Genomic DNA, 21,217 nt, shown 5'->3' with positions numbered 1-21,217 from the left:
TTTCTAAATAGAAAATTGACAAAGTACATAATTCAAACACAAAATAGAACTAAATGAATCAGCAACTCCCAAAAGAAATGAAACCCATTCAATGGAATCAGGATGCAACTGACAATTGTTAGCCTTGATATAAGTTAATTATTATAAATAAAACAGCTCAAACCCTGGGCAAAGAACACTCAGCTGAAAACCCCAAATAAAAAAGATTTAGAAGCAGGGATCGAGAAAATCCGAACATGAGGGGGACGCCGGTTGAGATCTCAAACCAGAATGTGTCAACCAGGTTGTTGAGGTTCCAAAGAGCATCACTCATTTAGAGTTACCAGAATCCCACCGGCGTCGTCACCATCGTTGTTCTCTCAGATGCAAATTCGAGTAGCTATGTTTAGGATTGTGGGTGGGGATTGTAGCGATTAGTGATCTCAGAACAATAAAGGAAGAAACTGGTGAAGATTAAAGAAAAATACGAACTGGAAGGGAAAAAATCGGGTTGAAGAGCTAGGGTTTGGGAATGAGAGCGAGAGAGCAAGAGAGAGAAAGAGAGAGGGAGAGAGAGAGAGAGAGAGAGAGAGAGAGAGAGAGAGAGAGAGCGATAGAGAGAAACCTTTCAAACTACTTCGCCATGCTGGTGCTCGTGATCTCGTTCAGACATGCCGAAGAAGAAGCCCATTGCGGTGCCGGTAACGGCAACACCGCAGGAGATGGCGATGATGGCCGAAGGTAAGTACTCAGGAATCGGAAGAACCACTCTATTGTCATTTATCTTGCCCCTCTTGGTCGAACTCCCTCCTCCGTGCAGGCACATTGAGAACCCCACTGGCCACCTCTCGATTCCAGCGACATCTTTGCTCACCATTTCTTCATGAATATTCATCCTCCAAAGCCAAAAGAGGATTGAGTCGAAGAAATCATCAAAATAAAAAAGAGTGAGATAAAAGTTCAGCGGAGCAGAGCCACCTTACCGATGACACAGAATAGTAGAGAAGTAAATCATAGCGTGTCCTGACTCCTAAGAATCACAATTGTGCAAACCAGAAGTATCTGTCATCTCACAACCACTACGAATGATAAATTCGCAGAGAGAGAAGAGACCTAGGTTGTACCAACTACAGAGACAATGAAAATGAGAAACATACATCAGTCTCCAACCACCACAATGAAGTGTATATTTTTTTTAAAGAAAACTCAAAATTCTGAGATAATTCCACATAGGACAAAATGTCCATAATAAAGAGTAGTTGGTATGCGAAATTGTGATCTTCAACAATGGCGCCAATGGCTTGGTGCTCTCAAACGTGAATCACACTTTGTCACAATTCCGCACAACTAACCAGCAAGTGCACTGGGTCGTCCAAGTAATAAACCTTACGTGAGTAAGGGTCGATCCCATGGAGATTGTCGGTCTGAAGCAAGCTATGGTCACCTTGTAAATCTCAGTCAGGCGGATTCAGATAGTTATGGAGATTTGATAACTAAAACATAAATAAAACATCAACTAGGATAGAGATACTTATGTAATTCATTGATGAGAATTTCAGATAAGCGTATAGAGATGCTTTCGTTCCTCTGAACCTCTGCTTTCCTGTTGTCTTCATCCAATCATTCCTACTCTTTTCCATGGCAAGCTTTATGTAGGGCATCACCGTTGTCAATGGCTACATCCCATCCTCTCTGTGAAAATGGTCTAATGCGCTGTCATTGCATGACTAATCATCTGTCGGTTCTCGATCATACTGGAATAGGATTTACTATCCTTTTGCGTCTGTCACTACGCCCAGCACTCGCGAGTTTGAAGCTCGTCACAGCCATCCCTTCCCAGATCCTACTCGGAATACCACAGACAAGGTTTAGACTTTCTGGATCTCAAGAATGGCCATCCATGGGTTCTAAATTATACCACGAAGATTCTAATATCTCAGACTTGGTCCTCTGTATTAGATATCTAAGAGATACTCATTCTAGCTTGTTTGCATGTAGAACGGAAGTGTTTGTCAGGCACGCGTTCATAGGTGAGAATGATGATGAGCGTCACATAATCATCACATTCATCATGTTCTTGGGTGCGAATGGATATCTTAGAATAGGAATAAGCTTGAATTGAATAGAAAAACAGTAGTACTTTGTATTAATTCATGAGGAACAGCAGAGCTCCACACCTTAATCTATGGTGTGTAGAAACTCTACCGTTGAAAATACATAAGAACAAGGTCCAGGCATGGCCGAGAGGCCAGCCCCCATGATCTAAGAACTAAACGTCCAGAGATGAACAAAAGATAATCCAAAGATGTAAAGACAATAGTAAAAAGTTCTATTTATACTAAACTAGTTACTAGGGTTTACAGAAATAAGTAAATAATGCAGAAATCCACTTCTGGGGCCCACTTGGTGTGTGCTTGGGCTGAGCATTGAAGCTTTTACGTGGAGAGGTCTTTCTTGGAGTTGAACGCCAGTTTATAACCTGTTTCTGGCGTTTAACTCCACTTTGCAACCATTTCTGGTGTTTGACTCCAGAATGTAGCATGGAACTGGCGTTCAATGCCAGTTTGTGTTGTCTAAACTCGGGCAAAGTATGAACTATTATATATTTCTGGAAATCCCTGGATGTCTGCTTTCCAACGCAATTGAGAGCGTGCCATTTGGAGTTCTGTAGCTCCAGAAAATCCACTTTGAGTGCAGGGAGGTCAGAATCCAACAGCATCTGCAGTCCTTCTTCAACCTCTGAATCTGATTTTTGCTCAAGTCCCTCAATTTCAGCCAGAAAATACCTGAAATCACAAAAAAATACACAAACTCATAGTAAGGTCCAGAAATGTGATTTTTATTTAAAAACTAATAAAAATATACTAAAAACTAACTAAATCATACTAAAAACTATGTAAAAACAATGCCAAAAAGCGTATAAATTATCCGCTCATCACAACACCAAACTTAAATTGTTGCTTGTCCCCAAGCAACTGAAAATCAAATAGGATAAAAAGAAGAGAATATACTATAAATTCCAAAATATCAATGAAACTTAACTCCAATCAGATGAGCGGGACTTGTAGCTTTTTGCCTCTTGAATAGTTTTGGCATCTCACTTTTTCCATTGAAGTTCAGAATGATTGGCATCTATAGGAACTTAGAATTCAGATAGTGTTATTGATTCTCCTAGTTCAGTATGTTGATTCTTGAACACAGCTACTTTATGAGTCTTGACCGTGGCCCTAAGCACTTTGTTTTCCAGTATTACCACCGGATACATAAATGCCACAGACACATAACTGGGTGAACCTTTTCAGATTGTGACTCAACTTTGCTAAAGTCCCCAATTAGAGGTGTCCAGGGTTCTTAAGCACACTCTTTTTTTGCTTTGGACCTTGACTTTAACCGCTCAGTCTCAAGTTTTCACTTGACACCTTTACGCCACAAGCACATGGTTAGGGACAGCTTGGTTTAGCCGCTTAGGCCAGAATTTTATTCCTTTAGGCCCTCCTATCCACTGATGCTCAAAGCCTTGGATCCTTTTTATTTACCCTTGCCTTTTTGGTTTTAAGGGCTATTGGCTTTTTGCTCTTGCCTTTTGGTTTAAAGAGCTTTTGGCTTTTTCTGCTTGCTTTTTCTTTTTCTTTTTCTCTTTTTTTTTCGCTATTATATTTTTTTCTGCAAGCTTTTGTATTCACTGCTTTTTCTTGCTTCAAGAATCATTTTTATGATTTTTCAGATTATCAAATAACATTTCTCCTTTTCTTCATTCTTTCAAGAGGCAACATATTTAACATTCATAAACCACAACATCAAAAGACATATGCACTGTTCAAGCATTCATTCAGAAAACAAAAAGTATTGTCACCATATCAAAATAATTAAACTAGTTTCAATGATGAATTCAAAACCATGTACTTCTTGTTCTTTTGTTTTTAGAACATTTTTCATTCAAGAGAGGTGATGGATTCATATTCATAACTTTAAGGCATAGACACTTAGACACTAATGATCATATAGTAAAGGCACAAACATAAATAACACATAAGGCTCAAAAACTGAAAAACAGAAAATAAATAGACAAGGAGATTAAGGAATGAGTCCACCTTAGTGAGGGTGGCGTCTTCCTCTTCTTGAAGAACCAATGGTGCTCTTGAGCTCCTCTATGTTTCTTCCTTGCCTTTGTTGCTCTTCCCTCATAGCTCTTTGATCTTCTCTAATCTCATGGAGGATGATGCAGTGCTCTTGGTGCTCCACCCTTAGTTGTCTCATATTAGAACTTAATTCTCCTAGGGAGGTGTTGTTTTGCTCCCAATAGTTTTGTGGAGGAAGGTGCATCCCTTGAGGCATCTCAGGGATTTCATGGTTGGGAATTTCCTCATGCTCTTGCTGAGGTCCATGATCTCTTATTTGCTCCATCTTTTTCTTAGTGACGGGCTTGTCCTCTTCAATGAGGATGTCTCCCTCTATGTCAATTCCAGCTGAATTGCAGAGGTGGCATATGAGGTGAGGAATGGCTAACCTTGCCCAAGTGGAGGACTTGTCAGCCACCTTGTAGAGTTCTTGAGGTATAATCTCATGAACTTCCACCTCTTCTCCAATCATGATACTATGGATCATGATGGCCCGGTCTATGGTAACTTCAGACCGGTTACTAGTAGGAATAATTGAGCGTTGAATGAACTCTAACCATTCCCTAGCCACTGGTTTGAGGTCATGCCTTCTTAGTTGAACCGGCTTGCCTCTTGAGTCAATTTTCCATTGAGCTCCTTCCTCACATATGTCTATGAGGACTTTGTCCAACCTTTGATCAAAGTTGACCCTTCTTGTGTAGGGGCATGCGTTCTCTTCCATCATTGGCAGGTTGAACGCCAGCCTTACATTTTCCGGACTGAAATCTAAGTATTTTCCCCGAACCATGGTAAGCCAATGCTTTGGATTTGGGTTCACACTTTGATCATGGTTAGCATAGAACTCTTGAACCATTAGGATCCCGACTTGTTGAATGGGGTTGGTGAGAACTTCCCAACCTCTTCTTTGGATCTCAAATTGGATCTCCGGATACTCATTCTTCTTGAGCTTGAAAGGAACCTCAGAGATCACTTTCTTCTTGGCCACAACTTCATAGAAGTGGTCTTGATGGACCTTTGAGATGAATCTCTCCATCTCCCATGACTCAGAGGTGGAAGCAATTGCCTTCCCTTTCCTCTTTCTTGAGGTTTCTCTGGCCTTAGGTGCCATTGATGGTTATGGAAAAACAAAAAGCTATCCTTTTACCACACCAAACTTAAAATGTTTGCTCGTCCCCGAGCAAAAGAAGAAAGAAAGAAAGAGAAGAAGAAGAGAAATGGAGGAGAGGAAGAGAGAGGTGTTTTCGGCCAAGGGGTGAAGATAGGGTTGTGTTGTGTGAAAATGAAGAAGGAATGAGAGGTTTATATAGGAGTGAGGGGAGGGTTAAGTTTCGGCCATTAGGGTTGGGTTTGGGAGGGAAAATCTTTTGAATTTTGAAGGTAGGTGGGTTTTTTGGGGAAGAGAAGATGGATGTGAGTGGTGAAGAGGTGATGGGAAAGAGTGATTGTGGTGATTGGTGAAGGGTATTTGGGGAAGAGAGTAATGAAAAGGTGTGAAGAGGAGAGAAGAGAAAGTGGGGATCCTGTTGGGTCCACAGATCTTGAGGGGATCCTGTGGGGTCCACAGATCAAGTGGGGTCAAGGACTTAACATCCCTGCTCCAATTAGGCGTGTAAAACGCCCTTGCTGTGCAATCCTGGTGTTTAACGCCAGACTGCTGCCTGTTTCTGGCGTTAAACGCCCAAATGTAGCTTGTTTCTGGCATTTTTCACCAGGTAGATGCTTGGTTCTGGCGTTAAACGCCAGCTTGGTGCTTGTTTCTGACGTTAAACGCCAGACAGATGCTTGTTTCTGGCGTTTAACGCCAGCATGCCTCTTCTCCAAGGTGTGCTATTTTCAATGCTGTTTTTCATTCTGTTTTTTATTTTTCAGTAGTTTTTGTGACTCCACATGATCATCAACCTAATAAAATACGAAATAACAAAAAGAAAATAAAATACATATGATTAAATAACATTGGGTTGCCTCCCAACAAGCACTTCTTTAATGTCAATAGCTTGACAGTGAGCTCTCATGGAGCCTCACAGATGATCAGAGCAAGGTTGGAACCTCCCAACACCAAACTTAGAGTTTGAATGTGGGGGTTCAACACTAAACTTAGTGTTTGGTTGTGGCCTCCTAACACCAAACTTAGAGTTTGACTGTGGGGACTTTGGTTGACGCTGCAGTGAGAGAAGCTTTTCATGCTTCCTCTCCATGGTTACAAAAGGAGATCCTTGAGTTTTAAACACAAGGTTGTCCTCATTCAGTTGAAGGACTAACTCTCCTCTGTCCACATCAATCATAGCTCTTACTGTGGCTAGGAAGGGTCTTCCAAGGATGATGGATTCCTCCTTATCCTTCCCAGTGTCTAGGATTATGAAATCAGCAGGGATGTAAAGGCGTTCAACCTTTACTAACACGTCCTCTACTTGTCCATAAGCCTGTTTTCTTGAGTTGTCTGCCATCTCTAATGAGATTCTAGCAGCTTGCACCTCAAAGATCCCAAGTTTCTCCATTACAGAGAGTGGCATTAAGTTTATTCCTGACCCCAGGTCACACAGAGCCTTCTCAAAGGTCATGGTGCCTATGTTATAGGGAATTAGGAATTTACCAGGATCCTATTTCTTTTGAGGTAATTTCTGCCTATCCAATGCATCCAGTTCATTGGTGAGCAAGGGAGGTTCATCTTCCCAAGTCTCATTACCAAATAGTTTGGCATTCAGCTTCATGATTGCACCAAGGTACTTAGCAACTTGCTCTTCAGTAATATCTTCATTCTCTTCAGAAGAAGAATACTCATCAGAGCTCATGAAGGGCAGAAGAAGGTTTAATGGAATCTCTATGGTCTCTAGGTGAGCCTCAGATTCCTTTGGTTCCTCATTGAGGAACTCCTTATTGGTCACTAGACGTCCCAGGAGGTCTTCCTCACTGGGATTCACGTCCTCTCCCTCCCTTGTAGGTTCGGCCATGATGGTTAAATCAATGGCCTTGCACTCTCTCTTTGGATTTTCTTATGTATTGCTTGGGAGAGTACTAGGAGGAGTTTTAGTGACTCTTTTACTCAGCTGGCCCACTTGTGCCTCCAAATTTCTAATGGAGGACCTTGTTTCATTCATGAAACTCACAGTGGCCTTAGATAGATCAGAGACTATATTTGCTAAGCTAGATGGATTCTGCTCAGAATTCTCTGTCTGTTGCTGAGTGGATGATGGAAAAGGCTTGCTATTGCTAAACCTGTTTCTTCCACCATTATTAAAGCCTTGTTGAGGCTTTTGTTGATCCTTCCATGAGAAATTTGGATGATTTCTCCATGAGGGATTATAGGTGTTTCCATAGGGTTCACCCATGTAATTCACCTCTACTATTGCAGGGTTCTCAGGATCATAAGCTTCTTCTTCAGAAGATGCCTCTTTAGTACTGCTGGATGATTCCTTCAATCCATTCAGACTCTGAGAGATCATATTGACTTGCTGAGTTAATATTTTATTCTGAGCCAATATGGCATTCAGAGTATCAATTTCAAGAACTCTCTTCCTCTGAGGCGTCCCATTATTCACAGGATTCCTTTCAGAAGTGTACATGAATTGCTTATTTGCAACCATGTCAATGAGTTCTTGAGCTTCTGCAGGCGTTTTCTTTAAGTGAATGGATCCACCTGCAGAATGGTCCAATGACATCTTAGATAGTTCAGACAGACCATCATAGAATATATCCAGAATGGTCCATTCTGAAAGCATGTCAGAAGGACACCTTTTGGTCAGTTCCTTGTATCTCTCCCAAGCTTCATAGAGGGATTCACCTTCCTTTTGTCTGAAGGTTTGAACATCCACTCTAAGCTTGCTAAGCTTTTGAGGAGGAAAGAACTTGGCTAAGAAAGCTGTGACCAGCTTATCCCAAGAGTTCAGGCTGTCTTTAGGTTGAGAGTCCAACCATATTCTAGCTCTGTCTCTTACAGCAAATGGGAAAAGCATAAGCCTGTAGACCTCGGGATCAACCCCATTGGTCTTAATAGTATCACAGATCTGCAAGAATTCAGTTAAGAACTGAAAGGGATCTTCGGATGGAAGTCCATAAAACTTGCAATTCTGTTGCATCAGAGAAACTAATTGAGGTTTCAGCTCAAAATTGTTTGCTCCAATGGCAGGGATTGAGATGCTTCTTCCATGTAAATTGGAATTAGGTGCAGTAAAGTCACCAAGCATCTTCCTTGCATTGTTATTATTTTCGGCCATGTCTCCTTCTTTTTCGAAAATTTCTGTCAGATTTTCTCTAGAGAGTTGTGCTTTAGCTTCCCTTAGCTTCCTCTTTAGAGTTCTTTCAGGTTCAGGATCAGCTTCAACAAGAATGTTCTTGTCCTTGTTCCTGCTCATATGACAAAGAAGGGAATAACAAAGAAAATATGGAATCCTCTATGTCACAGTATAGAGATTCCTTATATGAGTAGAAGAAGAGAAGAATTATTTGAAAATAAAAAAATATTTTAAAATTAAATTTAAAATTCGAAAATTAAAATTGAAATTAAATTAAATTAAATTTTTAAAACAATTAATTAATTAAAAAGGAATTTTGAAAAAGAGGGAAGGGATTTTCGAAAATTAGAGAGAGAGTTAGTTAGGTAGTTTTGAAAAAGATAAGAATTAAACAAAAAGTTAAGTAGTTAATTGAAAAAGATTGGAAAATCAAATTTTGAAAAGATAAGAAGTTAGAAAAGATTTTGAAATTGATTTTGAAAAAGATATGATTGAAACTTAATTTGAAAAAGATTTGAAAAAGAAATTTGAAAAGATTTGATTTTTGAAATCAAAGTTGATTACTTGACTAACAAGAAACTACAAAGATATGATTCTAGAGTTTAAAGATTGAACCTTTCTTACTAGGCAAGTAACAAACTTTAAAAATTTTTGAATCAATCACATTAATTGTTAGTAAAGATTTTGAAATTATGAACAAGATAAGAAAAAGATTTTTGAAAATTAATTTGAAAATTTCGAATTTATGAAAGAAAAATGAGAAAGATTTGATTTTTGAAAAAGATTTGAAAAAGATAGAATTTTTAAATTGAAAATTTGATTTGACTCATAAGAAACAACTAAATTTTAAAAATTTTTGAAAAAGTCAACTCAAATTTTTGAATTTGATGAGAAGAAAAAGGGAAAGATATTTTTTTGATTTTTGAATTTTTAATAATGAGAGAGAAAAACACAAAAAAGACACAATGCATGGAAATTTTAGATCAAGACACATGATGCATGCAAGAACACTTTGAATGTCAAGATGAACACCAAGAATACTTTGAAGATCGAGATGAACATCAAGACTTATTTTTGAAAACTTTTAAGAAAAGAAAAACATGCAAGACACCAAACTTAGAAATTTTCAAACTTTAGACACTAACAAATTGAAAATACATATGAAAAACTAGAAAAGACACAAAACAAGAAAATATGAAGATCAAACAAGAAGACTGGCCAAGAACAACTTGAAGATCATGAAGAATGTAATGCATGAAATTTTCGAAAATAATTTTTAGAAAATTAAAAAGATGCAATTGACACCAAACTTAAAAGTTGACTCTAGATTCAAGCAAGAAACACAAAAAATATTTTTGGTTTTATGATTTTGTAAATTTTTTTTATATTTTTCAAAAATTAATTGGGAAAAACGAAAAAAGAAAAATTTTCTTTTTTTATATTTTTCGAAAATAAAAAATCTTAAAATTAAAATAAAGTACCTAATCTGAGCAACAAGATGAACCGTCAGTTGTCCAAACTCGAACAATCCCCGGCAACGGCGCCAAAAACTTGGTATGCGAAATCGTGATCTTCAACAATGGCGCCAATGGCTTGGTGCTCTCAAACATGAATCATACTTTGTCACAATTCCGCACAACTAACCCGCAAGTGCACTGGGTCGTCCAAGTAATAAATCTTACATGAGTAAGGGTCGATCCCACGGAGATTGTCGGTCTGAAGCAAGCTATGGTCACCTTGTAAATCTCAGTCAGGCGGATTCAGATAGTTATGGAGATTTGATAATTAAAACATAAATAAAACATCAACTAGGATAGAGATACTTATGTAATTCATTGATGAGAATTTCAGATAAGCGTATAGAGATGCTTTCGTTCCTCTGAACCTCTGCTTTCCTGCTGTCTTCATCCAATCATTCCTACTCCTTTCCATGGCAAGCTTTATGTAAGGCATCACCGTTGTCAATGGCTACATCCCATCCTCTCTGAGAAAATGGTCCAATGCGCTGTCACTGCATGGCTAATCATCTGTCGGTTCTCGATCATACTGGAATAGGATTTACTATCCTTTTGCGTCTGTCACTACGCCCAGCACTCGCGAGTTTGAAACTCGTCACAGCCATCCCTTCCCAGATCCTACTCGGAATACCACAGACAAGATTTAGACTTTCTGGATCTCAAGAATGGCCATCCATGGGTTCTAACTTATACCACGAAGATTCTAATATCTCGGACTCGGTCCTCTGTATTAGATATCTAAGAGATACTCATTCTAGCTTGTTTGCATGTAGAACGGAAGTGTTTGTCAGGCACGCGTTCATAGGTGAGAATGATGATGAGCGTCACATAATCATCACATTCATCATATTCTTGGGTGCGAATGGATATCTTAGAATAGGAATAAGCTTGAATTGAATAGAAAAACAGTAGTACTTTGTATTAATTCATGAGGAACAGCAGAGCTCCACACCTTAATCTATGGTGTGTAGAAACTCTACCATTGAAAATACATAAGAACAAGGTCCAGGCATGGCCGAGAGGCCAGCCCCCATGATCTAAGAACTAAACGTCCAGAGATGAACAAAAGATAATCCAAAGATGTAAAGAAAATAGTAAAAAGTTCTATTTATACTAAACTAGTTACTAGGGTTTACAGAAATAAGTAAATGATGCAGAAATCCACTTCTGGGGCCCACTTGGTGTGTGCTTGGGCTGAGCATTGAAGCTTTCACGTGGAGAGGTCTTTCTTGGAGTTGAACGCCAGTTTGTAACCTGTTTTTGGCGTTTAACTCCATTTTGCAACCTATTTCTGGCGTTTGACTCTAGAATGCAGCATGGAACTGGCGTTCAATGCCAGTTTGCATCGTCTAAACTCAGGAAAAGTATAGACTATTATATATTGATAGAAAGCCTTGGATGTCTACTTTCCAACGCAATTGAGAGTGCATCATTTGGAGTTCTGTAGCTCCAGAAAATCTACTTTGAGTGCAGGAAGGTCAGAATCCAACAGCATCTGCAGTCCTTCTTCAACCTCTGAATCTGATTTTTGCTCAAGTCCCTCAATTTCAGCCAGAAAATACCTAAAATCACAGAAAAATACACAAACTCATAGTAAAGCCCAGAAATGTGATTTTTATTTAAAAAATAATAAAAATATACTAAAAACTAACTAAATCATTCTAAAAACTATGTAAAAACAATGCCAAAAAGCATATAAATTATCCGCTCATCAGTAGTATTAGCCCCATAAAATATATGGAACAAAAGATATCGTCTTGAAGAATATTAGGCAACAACTCAAAGCATTAGATAAAAATTCAAAATCAACTTACAGTTAATCACAGTGAACATAAAAGAAAAAGCAGGATAAAAAATAAGAAAATTTCAAAAAGCATATAAAGACATTGTTAACTTTTAACTTTGCACCTAGATATTGTTACCTTCTAACTCCTTCGTTGATCATTTGATATCACAATTGGAATGAAGATCCACTCTGAAAAATATAGATGATGTGATAGAATATACTTTGTAGGGTATTTAAACTTCTGCATCACTAATGTTTATAAAAATGTCACATAAAAAACATAGAAGATAACTTTGGACATATATAGGTTTTTAAAATTAAAGATAATTATTAACAGTATATTTAGTTTTTTCTTTAATATAAATTTATCTTTCAAACTGATCAACTTCATGTAATAGCAATACAGATTAAGGATGAAAGCATTAAAAATTTTTCAGAGTTAGAATATTCACATAACTAAATAACTTCAAATGTTATAGTTGCTCGTTTCAAAATGTACTTCAAATGTTGTTGTCACAGTACCTGCTTTCATATAGAGCAAGTCTGCTTAACATAATTTTAAGAAACAAATACACAATTTTTTTTCTTTGACAACTGCCTCAAGAAGCTTCTGACTAAGTACAAACAAATTAACCCAAACACACACCTTTTGCATTAAACTACTCCAAACATTAAACCCTAATCCTTAATATCTAAAATCTGCAATTACATGTTTGTGTTAAAACTTAAAAATTGCTTCAAGAAAAAAAAGTAATTTCCTTAAAAGTGGTTCTAAAAGCTTATGATAATAAGTTATTTTGAACACATCACAAAGTATCTAGTTTTGTCCAATTTTTACATAAAAAAAAAAAACTTATTTTCTATTAAAAAATTAATACTATCTTTCTGAATACAAAAAATTCAATCCACATAGAAGGAAATAAAGAAAGAAGATTTACCAACAGGAAATGGTATTGTTTTAAACCATAGTCTATTATGCATACTAATAGTATTATTATATGGACTAAAATTAATAATGTTAACACTCCAATGATAATGTAATTCAAAAAGAGGAAAAATATATGATTATAGTTCAAAAACCAAAGAGAGAGAGGAGTCAGCCACAAGTTACCTAAGTACATCACACCTACTCTTCTTGATTCGCATGCAGAAATTGACTCGCCTACTTTATTTGACTAAAATTTCTTGATATTTTATCAATCAATCAATCACTCACTCCCTTCATAAAGAAAAGTACCAATATCAAAATTCATAAACACTTCTAAAATCAATAAATGACAACCAATATCAAGATTCATTGATTTAGATAGGGATTAGAAGCATATATAAAATTTTACAATTCTTTCATTCTGAACCATCTTCAATTTCACTTTAACAGTGTGTCTTTTTTCCTAAACTTTGTTACCACCAACTAACCAAGTTGTAATTGTTTCATCCAAAATAAAAAAATTTAAATAACTAATAATATATTATATCATATGATTTGAATATGCTCATTCTAAGCCAAAGAAGGAGGAATATATAATAAATTTTTTAGTAATGATAAAACAAAACTATCAGAATATGGGAAAATTAAGTTTCTATTTTTATCAGTAAAAATTAAAAAATCAAGTATTCATTTAGATTTAACTTTTTTCCCGTAAATCAACTATTCAATCAAAAAGGATTTTACGTTTCTTTGCATAACCAACACACAAACACAAGTTTCAATGCTTTTTTTTTATCTTCCTATGATTGCATATTTCTTACCAAAACAAACCTTAAGAAAAACTTGAAGACACACATATAAGTTCATTTAAGCAATAACTGAAAAGAAAATAAGAGTAGATAAAGAAACACATAAAATAGGAAGAGACAACCATAAAAAAGGAAAAAAAACAAAATATAAAATAACTAATTAAAATAAAAAAAACAACAGTGAAAATAAAGACAAAAGAAATACCAACTTAATAGAAAGTCAAACAAAATGTTAAAAGCAAAGAAAGATGAACAAAGAATTAGGTGCAATAATCTACAAATTCCAAATCACAACAATCTCTCGAAGTTAAAGTTTGCTTTTTTTTAATTTTCTTTCTTTATTTGCACTGATAGGATTGACAATACCCTAAATACAAACAACTAATCCACGAACACAAACATAGTTATCAAAAAATAAATGAGATAAAAACTAAAATTCACAATGTATATTTCGAAGAGAGCATATAGAAATGGCCATATCGTGTAAAACAACCTAAGAAAATCAAATGTGCATCTCAAGCCAAAAGTATCCGAAGAATCTACAGCTCCAGAGGATATAAATCACACATAAAAAGAAACACAAAATATTGAAGATTGGAAGATGGGTACAAAGATAAACAGACACATATGTTTCATTATACCTTGAAAGTTATATATCGGATTTGCTAGTGTTTTTAATTATAATAACACTTTTAGATTTTGATAAAAAATGGGTCAAGCCCTAATACAGATATAACATTGAATCATCATAGCCAATATGAATTTAGAGAGAGAGAGAAATTAAGTACACGATAAAGACATCAAAAAATAAATAAATAAAACAAAATCTAACCCTGCAAAATCAAGTTACACAAAAATAAAGGAAAAAAAAAAAAGAAAAGCTAATCCCATAAGATAAAAAAAAAATTACTGTCAAAATCAGAAGCAGTCAAGCAGAACTACACACCTACCATAATCCACACACTAGATCTAAAAAAGCTAAACCCCATAAAAAGCATTTAAAAAAACATATTTTAATAAATACCATGGAAATATATCGACAAATTACCCCCACCCATGAAATAAAAACATGAAAAAGGGAAAAAGCCAAAGTGAAAAGTATACACTGAATTAGTAAAAATTTAGTTCAATGTATCCAATAATTGAATGATGTAGTAACCCAGTTCAAGAAATAAACACAAATGCCCAAATTAGAAAACATGAATATCAATAGTAGCAGCTTGCACAATTAAACAATTCATAAAGGCATTTTTTACCAAACTTTCACATCCCGTGTCACTCTATGATACTGAATAGAAGAACGACATGAGCTTCTTAGATGATGAACTAATGAAAATTGCAAGCAACATTAGTAGTATCATATTATGTCAAGTCAAAATGAAATGAAAGAAAAAAGAGAGTATTAATAATTAGCTTCATGTTTGATCCAAGAGCACGAATAAAGGAATTGTTAAATAACACGTAGAACATTTTACCTAAAACTTTGCGGACATTACACTCTGCTTGACAATTTTCCATCCACCTCTTTAAAAGATTAAAAGATTGAGAAGATATGCTAGTTTGTCAAAAAGAACAAGTAAACCATTGAAATATACAATATCAAATCAGCAGCAAATATTCTAAACCATTTAGTTGAAAAATAATTCAATAAATATGGCACGATTGAACGAAAAACAAATTTAGTCATGAATACCTCAATCTCAAATTTTTCATTGACTAACTGCACAGCTTCTTTCAGCATTGATATATCCACATCCCCATTAGGTAGAGATAAAACCATATTATCTAACATTATTCAGGTCAAAGAAGTGTTTGTTTGGAAAGCATAATGTAATACTTCTTTAACTTCCTCAAGAGTTCTGGTCTCAACCTAGTAAAAATGAAACAAACTTTTCAAAAATTATACAAGACATCATAAAATTGAAAGTTAAGCAAAATTAAAAACTCTAAAATTTTTAAAATAGAAAAGATGCAACAGTCTTTATTCATCAAGTGAATTAAAATTGAAGAAAGGAGAAAGAAAAGACCGCACCAAAGGAGGGTGGAAAAGGAATGACTGATGATTGAAATTTTTGTGTGGTAAAGAATTTCACAAATGAATTCTCGTTGCAAGTATAGTTTCTAAACCAACAAATAATTCTTTCATACAAAAGATTGTTTGTCACAAGTACAAACCCCTAAAATTATAAATCGAAGTATTGAAACCTCGGGTCGTTCTTCCTAGAAATTGCAATAAAGTGTTCTTGTTATTAGTTATGAGGTATGTTTGGGTTTTTTGAGATAATAATCAAGAAATATAAATGACAAAAGAAATAAACTAACAACTAGAAAGGCTCTTGGCAAGGTATGAGAACTAGAAGTCCTATCCTAGTTATCCTCTTCAATTGTGACAACAAATTATCCATTACTCCCACTTAGTTAACCTCTAACCATAGAGAAAAGTCAAGTGGATAAATCAATTTGATTCCTTAAGTCCTAATCAACTTCTAAGGAAAGATTAGCTTTAAAGGCATTCAAATCAACTAGCAACTTCTAATCCTCAATCAACAAATGCATTAGACAACTCAAGAGTCACTAATTACTCTACCTAGGCCAAGAGGAGAAAAATCTATACTAAAATCCAACCAAACATTTTATCAAACACATGGAAGGAATAAAAGGAAAGTAAAGCAATTCAACAATAAAGGAACATGAATCATAAATTGCATCAAAAGAGAAATAGAAGAAACAAAAGTGCATCAACATAAAAGTAGAGAATTACTTGAATTAAATGCTAAAGTAGAGAGAAGAAAGGTAGAAAAAGAAGAATTACAAAGGAAAAAGTAAATCAAAGCATGAAATTAATCTAGATCTAAGAGATTCTAATCTAGATCTAACCTAATTCTAATTCTAGAGAGAAGAGAGAGCTTCTCTCTCTAAAACTAACATTCCCTCCAAAACTTAAACTAAAACTAAACTAGTGTCTAAAAGTTTCTAATGTGTTGACTCTCTCTTGAATTCTGCCTTAAATAGCCTCAGAAGTGAGTTGGAATTGGGCTTGGAAAGCCCAGAATTCGCCCCACCGGATTGCCTGTAAGTGAGTCACGTGCGGACACCGACGCGTACGCGCACGTCATGCGTACGCGTCGCGTTGACAATTTTCCATCCATGCGTACGCGTCATGTACGCGTACGCGTCGTCATGCGACCTCATCATTTCACGCGTGCGCGTCTGCTGTGCATGCGCGTCGTTGATCTCATCCCAAATCCTTGCTTTTCCATGATTTCTCCACTTTGCATGCTTTTCTCTCCATTCCTTTGATCCATTCCTAGCCTTTTCAACCTGAAATCACTAACACACATATCAAGGCATCTAGTGGTATCAAAGGTGAATCAAAATTGGTAATTAAGGGTCTAAAAAGTATGTTTTCACACTTAAGCACAAATTAGGAAACAATTATGAAACCATGCTATTTCATCGAATAAATGTGGTTAAAAGGTCATAAAATCTCCTAAATTAAGCACAAGATAAACTCTACAAATGGAGTTTATCAACGACCCAGTCACGGGAGAGACAAGTGATGGCGGAGCTGACAGAGTAAACTCCCTGACGCCTTGGAAACTCCACCAACTTCGTTACCACGTCGGATTGCCCGTGCTTCTCTAGATTTGCTCCAATGGTGATGACATCGAGCAGCTGAACGCAGGGTGAATGCGCGAAGTGGCTCGGAATCAAGATCCAGTATTTTTCAAAAGTAACTTCGGCAAGAGGTTGAAGGTAAAGCATTGGAACCGCGAGGTTTCACACCAATGGTCGTGAAATTGGAGAAGAAAGGGTAAGAAGAAAAGAAAAAGAGAGGAAGATCTAATAAAAGTAAGCTAAAACATACCCTACAAAAAATCTCGATAAATAAAAGTTAACCATGTAAAAGAAGATCCTAAGAGTTGACAAAAAGCAATGCACAAAAAACATGCAAACAAGAAAGAAAGGTTGACTAATATATGAAACTTCTAGCAAAATATCTTATCAGAGAGGATACAAAAATAAATATTCTATAAGAAATGAGGAAGCAATTCATTCAACTCAGAAACTAAACTAAATAGAAATAATGTCTATTCAATCTAGTAGGTAGAAATCCCTCGCCTTGAAAACATAAAGAAGGAAGAATCACCTCATGATGACCAAAACCAGTATTGAGCATACCAATCACATGGTGCACGGTATTCAAGAAAACAAAAAGAAGATACAAATAACATGAAAATCAAAGAACTAAACATCACAAAGACAACCTACCATAATAAGTAATCATAGTAATTAATCGAGAACAAATACAAAAAATTTCTATTTCCCTCAAGAAATGTAGCAAAAAATCTGTTGAACAAGAACCCTAAATACCCAATTGATTTCCGTTGAAACACAAAATTGAACGAAAATAAGAGAGAGTAAATACCATGGCAAGCCATAAACACAGGATTATGAGATCAAAGAACTAAGCATCACAGAGACAACCTACCATAATAAGCAATCATAGTAATTAATCAAGAAAATATGTGTCAAACACGGCAGAGAGTGTTTCAGATTGCATTTGTCTCCTCTCCATAACATCTAGGGCAAACGATGCAGCCTTGTAGTCAGCTTCAACCTACAGAAAGCATCAATTCAATCTTATCTCAAACAATAACCAGAACAATCATAATAAGTGATTTATATATAAAAATTACCTCCACTTTTGTCTTAGAGATCAATTCATGCTTATTTCACTTTCTGTGTCATTATATGGGAACTGATTTGATGCCCCCATGTTTATTCTCTTCTTATTTTTCTTGTTTCTAAATAGAAAATTGATAAAGTACAGAATTCAAACACAAAATAGAACTAAATGAATCAACAACTCCCATAAGAAATGAAAGCCATTCAATGGAATCAGGATGCAACTGACAATTATAAGCCTTGATATAAGTTAATTATTATAAATAAAACAACTCAAACCCTGGGCAAAGAAAACGCAGCTGAAAACCCCAAATAAAAAAGATTTAGAAGCAGGGATCGAGAAAATCCGAACATGAGGGGGACGCCGGTTGAGATCTCGGACCAGAATGTGTCAACCAGGTTGTTAAGGTTTCAAAAAGCGTCACTCGTTTAGAGTCGCTAGAATCCCACCAGTATCGTCACCATCGTTGTGCTCTCAGACGACAAATTCGAGTAGCTATGTTTAGGATTGTGGGTGGGGATTGTAGCGATTGGTGATCTCAGAACAATAAAGGAAGAAACTGGCGAAGATTAAAGAAAAATACGAACTGGAAGGGAAAAAATCGGGTTGAAGAGCTAGGATTTGGGAATGAGAGAGAGAGAGAGAGAGCAAGAGCGAGAGAGAGAGAGAGAGAGAAAGAGAGAGAGAGATAGAGAGAAACCTTTCAAACTACTTCGCCACGCTGGTGCTCGTGATCTCGTTCAGACATGCCGAAGAAGAAGTCCATTGCGGCGCCGGTAACAGCAACATCGCAGGATATGGCGATGATGGTAGAAGGTGAGTACTCAGGAATTGGAAGAACCACTCTATTGTCGTTCATCTTGCACCTCTTGGTCGAACTCCCTCCTCCGTGCAGACACATTGAGAACCCCACTGGCCACCTCTCGATTCCAGTGACATCTTTGCTCACCGTTTCTTCACGAATATTCATCCTCCAAAGCCAAAAGAGGATTGAGTCGAAGAAATCATCAAAATAAGAAAGAGTGAGATAAAAGTTCAGCGGAGCAGAGCCACCTTACCGATGACGCAGAATAGTAGAGAAGTAAATCATAGCGTGTCCTGACTCCTGAGATTCACAATTGTGCAAACCAGAAGTATCTATTATCTCACAACCACTACGGATGACAAATTCGCAGAGAGAGAAAAGACCTAAGTTGTACCAACTATAAAGGCAATGAAAATGAGAAACATACATCAGTCTCCAACCACCACACTGAAGTGTATATTTTTTTTAAAGAAAACTCAAAATTCTGAGATAATTTCACATAGGATATAAACTCACGGCTATCTTGTGTTATATAATATAAAATAAAGAGTACTGCTAGGGAGCCAATGGTCTAAGTGTACAATGGGCTATGAGTTAAAAAATGAACATCTCATGTCATGAAACCACTCATCCCAAAAGGGACTTTTGACCTTTCGGATCTAGAACTCTGATACCATGTCATGCAACCACTCATCACAAAAACTTAAGCTGATAGGAAAAGGTAACATTAATGGTTATATCTCTAATACTGAATCGGACATCTCTAGACCTCCGTTGTACACATTGTACAGATATTTCATTGGCTCCCTATACTTCCTCTAAAATAAATTATTGAAAATTAATTTTGTTTAACTTTTAAAAAAAATTCTATTCATGACTTTAACATGCGTTAATCACATGTATATTAACTAAACGTTATAAATAAATTGGTTTCAAGAAAAAACATAATTATTTATATTTATTTATTTTTAATTAATTACGAACAATAAAAAATATAAATGACGTATTAAAGACATATTGGAACTTTTTAATTTTATTATGGAGGTGAGGATGGGGTAGGACCCTGTTATGGAGTTTAGGTGTACTTTACATGCATGTGGTGTCAACAGAAGAGAAATCGGACGGTGCGAGTGGGAGGGGCCTTGTCAGACTGTCCGATTTATTCCAAAACACGAATTTCTAAAAAAAATTAACTATACATAAAATACGGACAGTCCAATTTGTTTTGTGGAAGATTCAAAATTTCTCTACTTACAACTCGGACCCTCCGACTTGATCATCACCTTTTTCATACACACAACTCGCATGATCTGAGTTCTTCCCACTGCAACTCAAAAAAAACTGCCCCACACATTGGTCTAACACTCCAGAAATCTATAATTAAGTACAACACATTCGTGGTTTTTATAACCGAAAAAATGAGCCACATGTTGGTCAGCCTGTGAACTCTCAAATCCTTCATAAATTTTTTTTGATAAATATAGTACTGGAATCTTCGATTTCAACATTAATTTCACATTTTATTTGATTACGAATACTAGTTGTGATTTTATTTGCCCTAATTGAATTAGCTTCTTTCGTTGATGTGAGTTTTGTTTCACAAGTTTTTATATACAAATAATGCCTTTTTTTGTCATTAAAATATTAAGAAAATGGTACAATCTAAATAATTGTTATGCAACCCGCGTTGCAATAAAACTGAACCTTGTTACAAAAAACCTGCTACACTTTGTCATCATGGTTTTATACTTTTTAGTTGGTTTACAAGTCCAAAAAAAGTTATCCAGCCAATAAACTATGTAGGAGTGTGCATGGACCGGGCAAAACCGGGTTTGAAGTAATCCAGATCCGACCCGAAATATATACTGGGTCTATTTATTAGATTCGAACTCGATTCTAGACCCGATGAAACCTATACATTTTCGGGCCACGATTATACCGGGTAAAAACCGGGTGAAAATCGGGCCGTTAACATTACATTATCTTGATACCTTCTTATAAGCTAGCATGTGAAAATATCCAAATTTCTAAGACTCCAACCATTATTTGACATGGTAAAATTCACTTAGAAAAATATAACAAGAACTAACTCTTCTCTAAAATTAAAGCATAACTTTAATCAATACTAATATTGTCTAATAACACCAAATATTTAAATCAATACAAATAACACAATATTATGTATTAATAATTAGTCTAAAATCTTATGCATTTTAAACATAAAACATTAACTTATAGTCTTATAATAACTAATAACACAAAATATTAAGGTTTACAATACTTAAATTCCACATAAGAATAGCCATCATCTATCACTAATAACACAAAATATTAATTGTGTATGATGACCGGACCA

At 35.9% G+C, this 21,217-nt stretch overlaps 1 long non-coding RNA gene and 1 other non-coding gene across 6 annotated transcripts; one reads left to right on the top strand and one right to left on the bottom strand.

The window, feature by feature from the left end:
* The first annotated feature begins 7,807 nt into the window (after positions 1 to 7,807).
* On the top strand, positions 7,808 to 7,915 carry LOC112753920 (small nucleolar RNA R71). Its single transcript, XR_003178281.1, has one exon. It is a non-coding gene; the product is annotated as a small nucleolar RNA R71 (small nucleolar RNA).
* Positions 7,916 to 10,736: 2,821 nt separating this feature from the next.
* Positions 10,737 to 16,255, bottom strand: LOC112747125 (uncharacterized). Of its 5 annotated transcripts, none has more exons than XR_011872200.1 (3): positions 15,060 to 16,255; positions 12,741 to 14,921; positions 10,737 to 11,818 (listed from the first exon to the last, which is right to left on the bottom strand). It is a non-coding gene; the product is annotated as an uncharacterized lncRNA (long non-coding RNA). The 5 variants fall into 5 exon arrangements; XR_011872201.1 differs by having other exon boundaries at positions 12,741 to 14,890; XR_011872199.1 differs by lacking the exon at positions 15,060 to 16,255 and having other exon boundaries at positions 12,741 to 12,848; positions 14,623 to 15,030.
* Between the last annotated feature and the right edge of the window lie 4,962 nt (positions 16,256 to 21,217).

Source organism: Arachis hypogaea, chromosome 15 (assembly GCF_003086295.3).
Source record: "Arachis hypogaea cultivar Tifrunner chromosome 15, arahy.Tifrunner.gnm2.J5K5, whole genome shotgun sequence".
In the NCBI taxonomy this organism is placed as follows: domain Eukaryota; kingdom Viridiplantae; phylum Streptophyta; class Magnoliopsida; order Fabales; family Fabaceae; genus Arachis; species Arachis hypogaea.
The sequence above is the reverse complement of the archived record's forward strand: the minus strand, read 5'-3'. Positions and strand labels throughout refer to the sequence as shown.